Source organism: Halyomorpha halys, unplaced genomic scaffold, assembly GCF_000696795.3.
Source record: "Halyomorpha halys isolate HHAL.00 unplaced genomic scaffold, Hhal_1.1 Scaffold18.1, whole genome shotgun sequence".
In the NCBI taxonomy this organism is placed as follows: Eukaryota; Metazoa; Arthropoda; class Insecta; order Hemiptera; family Pentatomidae; genus Halyomorpha; species Halyomorpha halys.
The window spans coordinates 2,295,808-2,312,178 of record NW_027114407.1 but is presented as its reverse complement, the minus strand read 5'-3'; the positions used below and the strand labels follow the sequence as shown (position 1 = coordinate 2,312,178).

At 30.5% G+C, this 16,371-nt stretch overlaps 1 protein-coding gene across 1 annotated transcript in view; it reads right to left on the bottom strand.

Annotated features, from left to right (window-relative positions):
• LOC106681020 (uncharacterized) overlaps positions 1-10,935 on the bottom strand; it is a 90,629-nt gene extending 79,694 nt beyond the window's left edge. Inside the window, exon 1 of the mRNA XM_014421123.2 lies at positions 10,837-10,935. The gene's annotated coding sequence lies outside the window, so the exon portion shown is untranslated. The remainder of the gene's footprint in view (positions 1-10,836) is intronic.
• Positions 10,936-16,371: the final 5,436 nt, after the last annotated feature.

Sequence of the window (16,371 nt, the reverse complement as noted above, 5' to 3'; positions counted from 1 at the left end):
TTAACCTAGGAGTTAGTAGCGCAATGCCTTACAACTGAGCCACCCTCTCATATAATGAGAATTATGAAAAAATAATGTAAAATTAACAAAATAAAGAAGTTATATCTAAAATCATAAAAGTCAAAATAAAAATTAGAAGTGGTGAGTAGAAATAATCATTTCTCCAATAATCTTCCCCTTACATTGAATCTACAATCAACAATTGATGAAAAATACCTGTCTGAAATTGAGATATTTTCCACTTACAATAAAATATTCATAACCACAAAAACATTTATTTTAGTACATTTAAGTTAATATCGGCCGGGCAGAAAATAGTTTCCTGTTACACTGTAGCCCTGAGTCAACTCCTGTGGGTTCTAGAGCCCTATTGGCGTCCACCCAGGCACTTAAATTGGATAAAAATCTGATGATCGAGCGTGGTTCTCACCAAATCACCCCCTTGCACAACCGTTGGTCTCGTAACAGTACTTTCTTACAAAGTACTGAACCCTCCATTAAGTTGATGTGGTTAAACAACGGTTCTTGTTAAATTATTTTATTCTTGGTATGTCCTTGATATGTTAAATTATGAATTCTTGGTATGTCCTTGATATGTTAAATTATGAATTCTTGGTAAATTTGACTAAGATATAGTCAAATTTATTGCTGTTTCGAAATCATTTTCGTTCTGAAGGACACAAGAGATAAGCAACTCTCGCCATGATTGTTCTACAGTTTTGGAAATTTCCAGTACCATCTCAGATAATAACGAAACGTGACCTACTTAGTTAATTATACAGATGATCAACAATACTACACGCAACAGTGTTTTCCACGCAATAAATTATACAAATAACACTAGACCTACATCTGTACGTAATATGTATACCAGTGTTCTCTCATGTGTATTCTAAGGCGTTAAGGCGTGAAATATTATCACGTACGTTTAATTTTTGTTTTTTAAGCCAGATTTGCATTAGTTATTAAAAAAAAAGATATTCTCCATATAAATCATAATTATAAACGGATTAATTATTATACATCAATTTTACATATTTTAGAAACTATTTACATAGAGCAGGAGTGGCCTACAAGTTGATCGCGAGGCCAATTTTTGTCGATGGTTGATCGCTCGCAATGTCTGGGGTGGAATGCCATGTACCATGAAGCGAATGACTTTGAAGCGATTGTAGAACACAAAAATTTCAAGCAATAGTTTCCAACTTATTTCATATGGATCAAAAGTTATTAATTATCCATGTTCTTTTAATTCCCCTGGACGTGCGTTTTTTTGGCCCTTAAAATAATTGTTGTTTTTTACGGAGGTAGACAAGCCTTATTATCTGTATTTCAGTGCAAGTGTACTCAGCGAGCTATTGATAGATTAGCAAAAAGTAAGTCACATTATTCTTTCATGATACATTTTCCTGGCCCAAAAAAACGCAAAAGTGAAATATTGAAATCATATTATCAGTCATACTCTGCAGCTTTATAACAACTTTTTCATATTTACGAACAAATGGTATAATAACTTACACATTGCTGTTGATAAAAAATTTAAAATGCATTTTAAGTAAGTAAAAATCTATCTTGAAAAAGTGTCAGAAAATCGAATTGTTTAGGTAACGCATGTACGGAATGCTACTTTCAAAAGTTGGGTTTGGAAATTTATTTTCTTCATGAGCCATTTTATTTTTTTATTTTGAACACTTAATAAGTGATTTAAAAAATTAAAAAATAGTTTTGAACATATATATTACCTCTCAACCCATACCCCGCTGGAATGCATCTTATAATGGAACACAGTTTATAAACTTAGTATGCATTTCTTCCCTTTTAGACTACACCTATGACAAGTCGATCGCTACTCCCTTATAAGATAAAAAGTAAATCTAATAGGCAGAAACGTTGGGCACCCCTGACGTAGAGTTTGTTGTAGAGTCAAATTAGACAAAAGAAAAAAAATTCAAAACAAATCTGGTGTGGTAATAACATCACACAACTTTCACTTACGACTTTAAGTATATAACATTTAAATTGTCTGGGTCGTACTAAAGAAAACCCAGCACATTTTTCGACCAATACTGCTAAAATATAAAAAGGTAAAGCTAATATAAGAGTATACAAATGTGCAATGTAAATAAAACAGATATGAAGGTGGAGTTATAAAAAGAAATCAATATAAAAAAAATATCAAAATAAATAAATTCAAAATAGGAAGAAAGTTAATGATTAACGCCAAAAATACATTTACAGACCTATTAATTAGTAAAGAACTAAATACTAAGAATACTGAGGATGTAGTAATTGCTAGTTTGCAAGTGACAACGAATTAGGTAAAAAATTAACTATCAGATATCAGTTAAAGAAAAAATATTATTAGGACTATAAGTCATAATCAATAAAAGTAATAGCTAAATTTTAGTAATACAAGGCGAATAAATATATAATGTTAAAGGGAGCAAAGTAGAATTATTAAAACTTGAATAATATATATGAGGGTAATAAAAACTGAATGGAAAACAATTAGACAAAACCAGAAAATAGTTATATAAGCCAGAGTAAGTAAAATAAAGTTGCGGTTGTAGGAAGTGTACAGACTGAATAAAGAAACGAAAATTCGAATAGTCAGCTGGATATACATACCAACTGTACCGAGAGAGAGAGATGGGTATGTATACATACTAAATTCAGTATATAAAATATTTTTCACATTTGAAGTTTTTTTTTTCTTTTTAAGATTTTATGCCAGTTTTTTTAAAAAGTCCATTATTGACTTTTAATAAAAAGACTTTTAATGTTTATGTCTATTGCATATTTTCCCATTGACGTTTTTGTGCTTTTCTCCCATCTTTATGAATATGCAAAAACCTGAAATAATTTCAACATCTTATAAAATGAATAACTTTATTTGGAAGTGAATATCTTTTCAGTAGTTACATTGTCCTTTTGATTTGTATCCATCGTGATATAATCCGTCTTAAAATAAAATATTTTATTATGTACAAGTATTTTATTTTCACTGTCACACTGGCTGGACTCTTATCCTCAACTTATATCCTAAAACCCTACCCCCAATACAACTGTTATGTTATTGCCCAGGATTTCTTCTTGTTTTAAAACTATATTATTAATTTATTTTTCAAATATTTATGTCAATATTAAGTTTATTGTAAATTAGTAACTGTTGTAACTGTAATTTGTTTATTATGTCTGCGTAATTTATATTCATGTTTTTAGAGTTAGTTTTAGAATTTTCAAAATCAGAAATGTAGTCTTTATGTTGTTTCATTTCGTTTGCTTGAGTACGAATACTTTTAATATTATGGGCTTTAAATCTTATTGGTACATGAATATTTGTTAGTATAATAAATTTACAAAGAAATTAAGAAAATCCTGAATTAAAGTTGTACACTTTCGACGGCCATGAGTGGCATGGGAAACTGAAAATCAGGACAACCGAAAAGTCTATAATGAAATAGGACAAGTGGTTCCAATAGTTGAGGTTAGCTAGAGCTACCTCAATCAATTTGTGGTATCCGCTCTTAATGAGACCATTTCAAGATTAGGCCATTCTCTTCAGTGGTTGGATCGAAAGTCTCTCAGCACCCAAAGCACAATGGCACGGATTAGATAAAATGTCGTGCTCTATATTTCCCGTAAGTAACATATATCGAGGTCCCTGTTTCTGGCGAATAGAAAGTAGTGAGTACACGAGGAAAGTACCTCATGAAATCGTAAAACCGAGTAGACCCCCATACTGTGCAAAACAGAAGCATTTCACACCTCTGTAAATCGAAGAAAAACCTTGAGATTGCGTTATAATAATGACGTAATAATATGTGGGTCATTTCACACTAGAGGGCACTTTCAGTCTGGATGTTTTGTTGGTTTTTTTTCTCTTCATAAAAATAAAAAATGAATGAGATTTCCGATGAAATGTAGAAGATAGACAAATAGGAGATATATTTATAAATATTCAGCGGTTAATAATTATTTTGGAATTATAATCATTTAAATAATCAGTTTAATTGAACTAATTTGCTTTTTCTGAACATCATTACAGCAAAATGACTATTTCTTCTTCGGAAATGTCTTAAGGGATATCGCTGTGAATTGGCCAATCACTTGGGAGTCCGTCTGTATGTCATTTCAAAAATATAAATAAATAAACTTCAATATATTAGTGTTTACTATTTTCTAAGGATAATAAATTCTTTTATCTAATAATTTCTAAAAAATTAAAAAAAACAAACTTAAAACTCCAATTATCCTTCATTAATTAATTAAAATATTTCAGACCCCATTATTTGTCTACTTACTTTTTTTTTTTTTTTCGTACCCTCCTGAAAATTTAAATTGGTTAATGATACGTACATATAGTGAGCTATATGTACGGCTGGGTGTGATGGATCCCTTCGATTGCCTTTTAGCATTAAAAGGTTAGGTGAAGGGTCCAGTGAAGGTAGTAAACAAAGTTGGCTTACGCCAGTGGATTATTGGAACGGGGAGGGGCCGTTCCGCTGGGAAATTGTCTACTTCCAATAACTGCAGCTAGAGAGATAGAAGGAACAACATTAAATACTGCCGAGATATATCAATAAATATGGCGAGAATATAATTCGATGAAGTGCAGTTTACCAACAAATTGATGAGCTCTAACAGGAGGAATTTTTAAATTTCAAAATGGACGAAAATTGTGTCCGGTGCCAACTAATTAATTAAAAAAGGATAATTGGAGTTTTAAGGGTATTTTAATTTTCCCAGATCATTTGACAAAACGAACAGCTATAATACAGGAACAATCAAAAGTCAGACAGGCGTGACTGACTTGAATTATGGACGCCAACACTCCGACTGATGCATACATATAAATGAAATATCCAACAGTAAGGATCTTATTCAATGCCTATTTCGATTCGTAACATAAAGCTTGGCATTTGCCTGCAAGAATAAAGTGAAACGTACGGTATGAGCGAAGTACTCGCAGCATCTCCAGTTTTCAGTACTACATTCCCTTCAAATTTTGAGTGATGGAATTTCAAAATTTTCTAAGTAATCCTTCACTATAATCCTTAGACGACCAATCTGAATGTCAATCATTGGTTTTACTGTTATTCCAACTGTCCGTGTAGGGGGCCCTAAACAAATTAAAAGGGCCGTGAGGGCTTGCTAGTACAGTGGAGTGTACTAATCCGGACCATTCCATAATCCAAACCAAAATTTGAAGATTTGATTTTATGTAAGTATTACAAATAAACATGCAATGAAACCGTAATATCAAACCTTACGTCCTGAGACTCCAATAATCTAGTTAAGAATACCAAATCTCTTAATTTAAAATAAAAACCAAGCTATGTAAAATACTTCGATTTGAATACATAATCTGATAAATGTGACATAATTAAACATCGAATCAATGAAAAAGAAAAAAATGAATTTAAACAGATGAAGAAATAATTTCTGATGTCTTGGAAAGTCATGAAGAGGAAGAAGTTGAAGAAAATATGACAGAAAATACACAAATGATTAAACATGAAGAAGTTGAGCAAAGTTAAGAACATATAAGTTTTGGATATGTTTCAATAAATGCATCAAAGGGGAAGAAGAATTATGCAGTGCTGTCAGGTGTGTAATTTTCAAATTGGTTATCTATGGAAAAAATAGTTTGAGAAAAACATAATTGATGTAGTTGGCGGTTAGATTTCAAGCTAACAGCTCTGATGAAGGTTAGAAACTCTAGCCGAAACGTTGGCATGATTAAATAAGTTACATCAACTTATTTGTGTTTTATTTTGACCGCACCCCCAACCATTTTCTCCTCCTATAATTGATGTAGATTTTGTTCGTTCTTGTTTATATTTTCAGATTCTATCGCTGATGCAGATAAGGTCAAAGACCTTTAAAAAAGATGATTTTCAGTTCCTAACAAACGAAAATTTGTGATTACTTCACAATAAAATCGTTGAAAAATAAATTTCTGAACATTGACATTTTTGTTTTTAAATTGATATGTTATTTATGAAGTGATCCATTGTTTCCTTCCATTCGGTAATCCGAACTAGCTTTGTTTTAATAAGTTTGGATTAGTGAGAGTCCATTATACTAACATGTGACCTAAGGAGTTATAACAATAATACGCTTTATGCACTCCAGTCGTTGACATATGAATTTCTTATGTGATATAAGGTGAACGAGAATGGACCATGTGTTTACTGGAATACATAACGTTATCGAGGCACATTTTAGTCAGAATCAGTAAAACAAAAGACCTTTTTTATCTTTTATTGTTTTTTTTTTTTTAAGAAATTGCCTCTAATTATTTCCTTAATGGACTGAAAATAAACATAACTCTTACAAGAGATTAGGCGCTACACAAGGGAAGAACGCTGTTTGGTCAGGTAAGCAAGTAAGGTTTTAAAGATCATCATGACTTTAAAAAATAAACAACGTTCTTTTGTTATCTTCAAAAGCCAAGAAAGAAAAAGAGGTTGTGGGTTGGGAACTGGATAACGAAAAGAGAAAAAGGAGGATCACACGCAAAACTGAATTCATTTCAGAATCAACTTTTCATACGTGTTTCGTGTGAAAATCTATCAGCATTTTTCCCACTTCAGTATTCATCTTCCAAAGAAGATTTCTTCGAACATCTTCCCTACACCAATCTAATAAAATGGCGATTTGTTACATTGCCTTGAATATCACCTACTTCTCCCTGTACTTCGGTAAATTATTCCTAAGCTCTGCGTGTGATTGCAATAATTGGAATTATTTGCGAGTTTTTGATATTACCACCCAGACATAAAAAAATAAAATAAAGAAGCAAAATACGACCACACTACTTGAATATATGAAATTTGAAAAAGAACTTTATATATCTACTTAATTAAAACTGTCGATGCAAGACAACTAAATATGAACTTGTAGAGTCGGGATTGGGTGAACAAAAAATGGGGATCTATGAATCCTATGAAGATCTCATGGATATATGATAATGGATTTAATCAATTTTAATATATATAAATAATGTTTTTAATAAATTTCGTTCAATTAGGACGATTTGAAGAAATGTTTTTAGATAAGAGGTAAGTATATACAACCTTAGAACAGCTCAATGATAAAATTTATAGATGAAAAGTCCATTCGATTAGCACCTGATAGTTAATATTCCAAAGGGAGGCTTCATTCAGACCGTTACCGAACCGTACGAACTGCGAATACAGAACACACTGTTCACGGTTGGACAATCCACCTTCTGTACCGTTTCGTAGTGTACTTGTACAATTATCTGATGGCTCAGGTACCATTTTTACGCTCCACCGAACGGAAAAAAAATGTTTGCATTTCACGTCTGGTTGACCCAATCTGCAGCATGTTCTATCATCAGCAATCAGACCTGCCTACTGACCTAGTCCAACGTTCTCTTGAGTATTCCTTGATTTTACATTTCTTTCGTTTATTGTATCCAATAAAAAGAAAAGAAAAAATATTTGCGACTTATTACGTTGCTATAAACCTTTTGATGTCGATTTAAATGTCTATGGCATCAATTGCTACGAATTTAAAATTTATTGATTCAGTGAATTCATCTTCGTGTTTTGTTTTTTTACGATTTGCGGGTAAACACTACTGAATATCTAAAAACGTAAAGGACAAAATCGTTTGAAAATTAAATTTTCCTTTAGAATCCTTACATCCATGCAGAATAATATGGATAATGACTTTCGGAAAATAGTTTGATTATTGTTTATGGCGACTTATGCCTTTAAGACCCATCCAATCTGAAATAATTACTGATATAAAATCATTTTAGAATCAGATTCTCCATCAGAATCCTTCATTGAAAATATCTTTTTCCATTTGAAAATCCAGAGTTAAATGCCTAAGAGAAAAACTTGAGGGTCAATTTAGCTTAGTGGGCTGCGCTGGTCAGTCAAAAGGATGGGTCCCTATGGGATACAAAAAAAAATTCTTAGACCAAGAAGGAATTGGGAAGATTGAAGAAGAGAAGAACTAGAAGAGTTTGTAACCTCTTCTAGTTCTTCTCGTATACTTCACTAAAACCTACCACAGTTTATTTCTAAATTCTCAAAGCTCCACAAAAAAGTAGGAGTATATAGAGTTTTTTTACATTCCCTCTCAGACCTTTTATCAAAGAAGAATTTATTGAGATACACACTGCGATCTCTAGGAATGGAACAATAACCTTACATAAATAAAAGAGATATTTCATTTAGTTAACAGTGATTTACCTCAATCAAATTCTATTTTCTAATTCTGAAATAATTAAATCGTTAACAAATCTTAGAACTTAAAAAGTCTAACGCTTAACAGTATTATGGATTTATTATATTTTACAGAAACAAAAAACAATAAATATAATATTGTGTATTTTAGTCTCGTGCTAAGAACAGCCATCAAACCAAATTAGAGACCATTCAATTCAATTTTATTTCAATGACGGTTCCTTTTGTCATCCACATGAATTTCGAGCCATTATTCGGTTAATGAAGTACACGTTGTCATCTATTCAACAAGTGTATTGATAAGTTGTTTATAATTACAATTGGAACAATTTAACAATTCGTTGGTAATAAAATCAAATCATTGTCAACGGAGTGTGAACAATATATAAATTATGTTGATCCTTTTTAGTGCATGAAGAATCAAGTGTTAATAAGAATACAAATTCATTTAATAAAAAAGTAGAAAGAAAAAATATCCTATTTATTTTATTAATGGAATAAAAAGGCACTTTATGACTTAAAATAGTTATCTATAATCTCTGGACTATGGATGACTGTATCAAAGGACATATGGTGAATCAGAAGTGGGAAGTTAAAGGATTTTTCACTTTAAATTAATACTCCTACCACAAGCTGTCCAAGAATGGGTTGTAAAAAATCTACAAACCCACGCACACACTTAGAGACCTTTTGAATGCATCACTCATAACCGAGTGAAGACAAAACTTTAAAAGATAAGGAGGAAATAAACGTCTTTCGAAATCGCAGAGATAACAAGCGTACGCTGTGGGATATGGCTCTCGCTCTATTCGCGTTTCGTAAATTCCTGCCCACATTCTGTCTCATTCCATTTTTATTTCTTATATACCATTGTATATTATTTGCATATCATTATTATAATTTTTTTTTCTATAAAGGCAAGACTGCTTAAGACTTAAATATAATTATTCTTTCAATATAACCGTGATTGAGGAATGTTTCAATACATATAAACAGAAATAAAAATATATACTAATATAAACAGAATTACATAATCAATTAATTAAGTGCTAATGTTAATTGTTTACTGAGCCATACTTATAAGTTGAATCCATAATACTTCAAAACCTCACATTTTTCTAGAAAATAATTAAGATCTTTAATAGCTTTGCTAATATCAATCACAATGTTATATAAAATATTATTTTATTATAGCAGTATAAATGTTTGGTATGAGAAACATTAAATTATGAAGAAGAAAATTATAATACAGAGCAAAAAAAAAATTGCATATTTAAAGAATTTGCTAAATAATATAAAATGTTGGATTAATAATACTTATAGGTTTTGTATAATTTGCCAAACGATATACTCAATTACAAGATTTTTGAAATGCACTGTAGCTTAAAATTAATAACTAAATAAAAACAATCAACTCATTCGAATCAACTAGCTCAAATTTAATTATTAAAATAATAACATTTAATCGCCTTAAATATTTATTTTATTTTTATATTTTTATCACAAAATTCATAACATGTTCTTAAAATGACAACCAATTAATTAAGATTCCGGTAATAATAGTACCAATTAGTTGTTTTTTTTTATGATATGGTCTGTTTTTCATTTTACCAAAAAAAAAAAAATCATCGAAATTATTAGGAGTACGTCTTCTAATAAAAATATCATAAAATTTGAAAGCAGTTAGTTCAAATAGTTATTGGTAGAGGCTAGTCAATGAAAGTACTGTTACACAAATTACAACATTGAATTGTATACAATTAACTTCACAAAGGTCAGTTAGATAATCAACGTCCATATGCATAATTACTCATTCATAATTGCATGTATCAATTAGCAAAATAACGAGTTAAATATTAAAGATGAACAATCGATTAATTAGTGATAAGGCGAATTGTAAAGATAGAATTTGAACTTTTTGGAAGGAGCAAACACATTCCAATGTACGGTCGTAACTCCGCATCGGGGAAAAAAAAATTCTATTCACCATTTCAAGGCCGAGAACTTAAAAGAGATTTTTAAGGAACCAACCACGAAGAATTATAATGGTCAATATGAAATATTTAAGAAAAATTTAAAGTAGAAATCGAAATTAAGATATACTCGCAAAAAAAAAAAAATTAAATAAATATAAAGAAAGAAAAAAAAATGAGTGAATTTGTTTCTATCTTGATAAAGACATTCCTTCGAAACACGTTATCCTTTTACAACGCTTCGAATTCTTGTTACTGAAACCCGTTAGGAGCTATATTTTATAGAAAACTCCTAGCTATATCCAATCTTATATAATTATATTTAATGATAAAGAAATGTTCGTTATAATAAAAACAATTAGAGTATAATATAAATTTAACTGAGAAATATATTATCCTAAAGTACTAGAGTATAGTCAGTGATAATGAATTAAATTTGAGAAATGCATGCATTGTTGTAATTATTTAAAATGATGTTTAGATTGTAAAAGTGCATTCGATAGTGTATGTTATATAGGGCAAAATATGCCCGGAGTAATTGAACCAAGTTTGTATGTGATAAACCTGAATATATGATAGATATATTGTTATTATAATTGTATATATAATATATCGTTAATTTGTAAATTGCCTACCTGGTGCAGTGTAATCCAGTACAGGCGCGAGAGGCTCAAACAGCAAGCGAGAGAGTGAACCGCAGACTGTCGAGGAGTGGTCTGGAGCATAACGGTCTGCCCATCCCCCACCATTCCCTCTACTTCTAAACACTATCTTTTATTATTTCACTAAACATTTACATTCCCTCTCTCTTCTTTCCATATTAATTATAATTAATAATATATTAACTAGAATAACTCAATCTGCGATCGAAAGCAAAATGATTATAGTTTAGAAAAAAATCAGAGGGGGAAGAGTGTTAGTGAATAAGAACGAACAGATCTGACAGTAATGACTGAAGGAATTATACAGATGAAAATTTTTTTTTTTTTTATACATTTCTGGTATTCGGTTTTTACGTTTAATTTTTAAGGAAATTCTTCATTTATAAGAAAAAAATACTGGCATGATCCTTATAGAATTGCTAAAGAATTCAAGAATGTCAACCCAAACTTACTTATTTTCAAATTAATAAATATGATTATCTCAATGTACCTTATATTACTCATAAAGTCTTTTTTTGTAATATGTTCTTCTTCGTTTCAATCAATAATAAAACCTCCCCCATGTACTGTACCATTGTGGGTTTCCCGCAAGGACCATGCTAACATCCAATATTATTCAATTTATTCATTAATAACTATCCGAAACTGAAAAAGTTAATACAGCCCTCTTTGCCGATGATACGTTATATTCCTTGTCTCACAGAATTGACACAATCATTAATCGACTGAAGGTATCTTTTTAAAAAAAAATCGAAGTACCTTAAAAAATGAGGATTACATCTAAAGATTGAAAAAACAGAAGCTAAAATTTAGACAAAACGTGGATCTCTAACATTGTTTTGAGCGATATTACGCAAAATACTTATTATTTACTATAACAAAATACTTACTATTATTTAAATATGATTATAAACTTAAGCAGCATAGCAACTAAAAATTAGAAAACGCAAAGAAAATAATGTACAAAATGTTCTCACATTTTAATAAAATATCAGAAACATCCCAAAAAATAAATGGATACTCTACAAATAAGTACTCAGACCTATCCATGTCATATGCCTGTCCCATATGGAGCTTCACTAATTTAACCAACTTAAAAAGATTATAATTATTCCAAAAAAATGCCAGAGAATTGTAAACAATTCATATTATGCAAAAATGACAAAGATACATTCATAACTAAATATAGACGTCGTACAAGAATATATATACACATTGCCCCATAATTTCTTTCAGTCTTTCCCAAACTCTTCTACAAAAACCCTTTTGTAACTGAAATAGGAAATTATAAAAACACAAGGGTACGGAGATATAAACATATATTGTTTATATATACACATACACTACTGCATATACATATATCTGCTACAAAATTCATCAGTAACGACCTATATTTAATTTCATTTCAGAACTGTTTTGTGTATTTTTTTACCAAAATGTAAAACATTGTTCATATGCAAAGAAAATTGGATTGTACAAGGGAGTATCCCAAAACAATGTAGGATTAATTGTATACATTATATTTAGGAAATTATACTAAAAAACTAGAAGTACAACTAGTACCAAAGACTTAGAAGTTATTTGAAAACAATGTACACGCAAACTGTGCGACCTTTAACCTCCCCCTAGGGTTAATCCAGTCGGGCATCGAAGTAGGGTCAGCGTCCTTAGTATGTTAAAAATAGTCTTTTTATCACAAAAAAAGATGATATATATATATAAATGTATTTTTACCCATATAGGTTGTAATATATTCTAATAAGCCAATTTTATGATTTATTAAGACAACAGTAAATATTGAGGGCTTAGAGACACAAGCCTATTTTCTACTTCCTTTTCCACATGTCTTTCTTTCTTTTAGAGGACCTAAAAAGGGTCAGACGAAACGACAGTAAAACCACCGATAGAATTTCAGATTTAGGGTTAAGAAAAATGATCGTAATTCAGAATTTTCTCCGTAATCCATCAGCCTTCAGCTTACAATGTGAACGTCCCTTTTGGACTGACCATGTCTGGGTGGGTCCCTTTAGAGAGAAGTACTTTCCTTTATCGATAACCTTTATTTTGTTGATATGTTTTCTAAATTATTCCAATTATATTAAGTGTAACCTGTCAGACATTACACAATTTATAGTTTTTCAAAATTTGGTTGATGATTCTGAAAGGATTCATTCTCGTCCATCATGGAATTCTAGTATTTTTTCTAAAATTGTAGGTTGACATTTCTTGATTTGATTTTAAACAGTATCCTCTTGTTATTTTGGGTCCGTAGATTCTTCACATTATTCTTCGGAACATTTTTCTAGATTAGGGATACAGACCATTCCTGTTGTTTATGTTTCAATACCAATTGTACTGTACACTGCTTATGTAAACCCATTAAAATTTGGAAATAATATTCGTGAAACTGTTATTTAACTTTATATTAATAGCTCAAAATGTTTATTAACGTACACCAGGACCTTTGGTATGGAATCACCATTTCAGCTTGTATGTAACCGAAAGATATGTAGAATAATGACGTACAGAGGGCAAGAAATAAAGAATTTAGCCAATGTAAGGAATTCAGGAAAATGTAATAGAATGTGAAGATGTTGATCACACGCTCTTAGTGATTTCAGATTCGTACATTAATAATCACACAATAATGTGATATAAAAATAAAATGTATGAAATATTGAGAGGAAGGGAATCCACAGCATGGTTTTGTTGACTTCGGCCATTTGGAGCCAAAATGGCGATATAATGGTGTCTGAAGTTATAAAGATAACAGTGAGCCTTGTAGAAGAAACAAGACCTTCCGTATCAGAATTGTAAAGCTATTAGGATTTCGATCCACTTATTGGAACTTTGAACTCGAGGGAGGTCTTTGAAAACAGTTTTAGTTCATCGCCACGGTTCAAAGCGTGAAATTACATCTTCATCAACGTCCACGGCTAGATCAATACTGGTTAAAAAAAAAATAGAAGATAATTTAAAAAAACAAAACGGATTTAGGTGATATTGGTTCAGTGGCTGAACTAATAAAACCACCCCATCAATGAAATTATACCAATTATTTTATTTTATATAAAAAAAATGTAATTGCTTGTATTGTTTATCATTTTCCAAGTGAGCGTGGAAGTATGATTTCCAACTAAATTATTGAACTCTACAGCGAATAATTACTAAAATTATAATTATTGTACATTGTATTATTTAATTATATTAGCTGTGATGATATTTTCATAATTCTCCTCAACAAATTCCAACAGTTTAAAGTTTATTTAGCATTAAAAATCCCATTATGATTTAGGGAAAATATGTTTAAAAAAGAAAAACAGTGACAATTGCACATAGTATTTTTATGAAGATTAAAATAAGATGTAAAACCCCCGAGGAACAAATTACCTCAGTAAATAAACAGTGGGAATGAACACAGTTTTAAAAACATTATCACAATCACTTCCAGGAGTTGTATATTTGAAAATAAATTTCAATATTGTGACTGGGGTGAATATGAAAATACCAAAAGGGTGAAGCTTAACAATATATATAATATATATATATTGGAAGAAGATAAAGGTACCAAAATAGTAAAAAAATACTATTTATTGTTAACCAACGTTTCATCCCACTTCAGGGCCATATGAAAGAACAAGATACAAACATTTTAGAATTAACAGATAAACAAGAATTAACAAAAAAAAATTGTTATGTTTATAAAGTATATAAAAAGAAATAATAGCAGAAATATAATATAAGAAATAATAAGTAATAAGTTATTAATAAATATAACCAGGTAATCATTTATTTATATATGAGTGACTTATTTCCAGTCTACCTACATCTATACTTCCTTATATTGCTGTTATTCTTTCTTTTTATAAACTTTATAAACATAACGATCTTTTGAAATGTTTCATTTTAATATTCGGTTAATTCTGAGATATTTGTATCTTGTTCTTTCATTCAGCCCTTACGAAGCCCTGCGAAATTTTGGTTAATAATAAATAGTTTTATTTTACTATTTTGATACCTTTATTGACCGCCACCCGCACTATCTCCCTACAATGTATATATATAAAGTATGGTTCAAAAGGTTTCATTTTTTGTCTTTTTGATTGATATTTAATAATTTTAAAAAAACACATAGTACAATTAATTTTAAAAAATAAAAAAAACCTGAAAACATAGGAATAAAGTTTACCGTTAACCAGATGTATGGATTAGAAATCGTCAAGAAAAAAATATATATGGACTAAAAAAGACGGGGAAACGCGTTTGATAACGAATCGTCACGTTATTAGCGAGTTGGTGGCGGTATGACGGAGTTTTGTAAATCGGTATTAGGTCATTTTATTCCTCATTAAAAAAATCTCTGGAACACGCCCAATAAAGTACACAGTATTTTAAAAAATCTTGCAGGCAAAGAATTACCGAAATGATTAAGGTACTGAGGGTTGTAAACAGAGAGGCACCTCTACTACCTTTCCCGTGTATGCTTTCAATGATATAAATACGAGTACGTTAGATTGATGATCAAGCTAGGTCATAAGACTTTGTCAAGGAATCACTGTGTTTCTTTGAGCTTATTTCTGTAGTAATACTTTGGCTAAGAGGATTAAAGACCTTTTCCTTGGACCAGAGAAAATTCAACCAAAATAAAAAAATTCCTTATCTATTTCCAGTTTAAATATTTAGAGAAAGTGGTAGCAACAGAAGTTGATCGCTTTCCACAGATTATAGAAAATGGGGTTAGCTCTATTGGATTCGTTTTGCTCCAACTCACGATCTTAAACCAAGTACGACATAACTTTTTATTGTTTGTCTCATTCTTTCAATCCGTGCTATACCACAGTGCAAGAATAAAATAGTAATTAACAGTTAAGAATCAGATAGATCATTTCTTCTATTTTGTTTTGTTCTACTGTACATTTGCTTCCTAATATTCCATCCTCACTTTCTGCGGTATTTTTCCTAGAAGGTAGGAACAGAATAACAGGAAAACGATAAATGCACCCAATGAAATCAAATAGCATAATGTTGCAAAATGTGTTCATTTGTGTAAACTAATATATTAGAGTAGATGCGTATACATGAGAGTTTTGAAATTGGGGATACAGTTTGCTAAAACAGTATTTAGGAAGGGAAAGGATAATATATAAAATTTCCCATCTTACCAGAGGTCTGGGAATTTGCTGTTTTTCTAAACATATGTGGAAAACTGACAACTTCGGGATAACGTTTTTGAGCAGCTTAGAATATAATAATTTATTTGGAAAATGTTTTGCCGCAATCTTCGCAATTATAGAGGTCTTAAAACCTCAGATTAAAAACAAAACAAAAAGCTTTAAAATGATGAATGAAGTGAAGTTCACCATTAAAAGATATAACTTTTTTTTTTTACAATTTTAATCTTATATTATAAATTGTTCCGTACTCTCGTCGTAAATCAATAGACTTTTTCATTATATTAAATGTCAAGGAGGGGCAGGGATGCATTTTATATCCGTTCCATAATCCCTA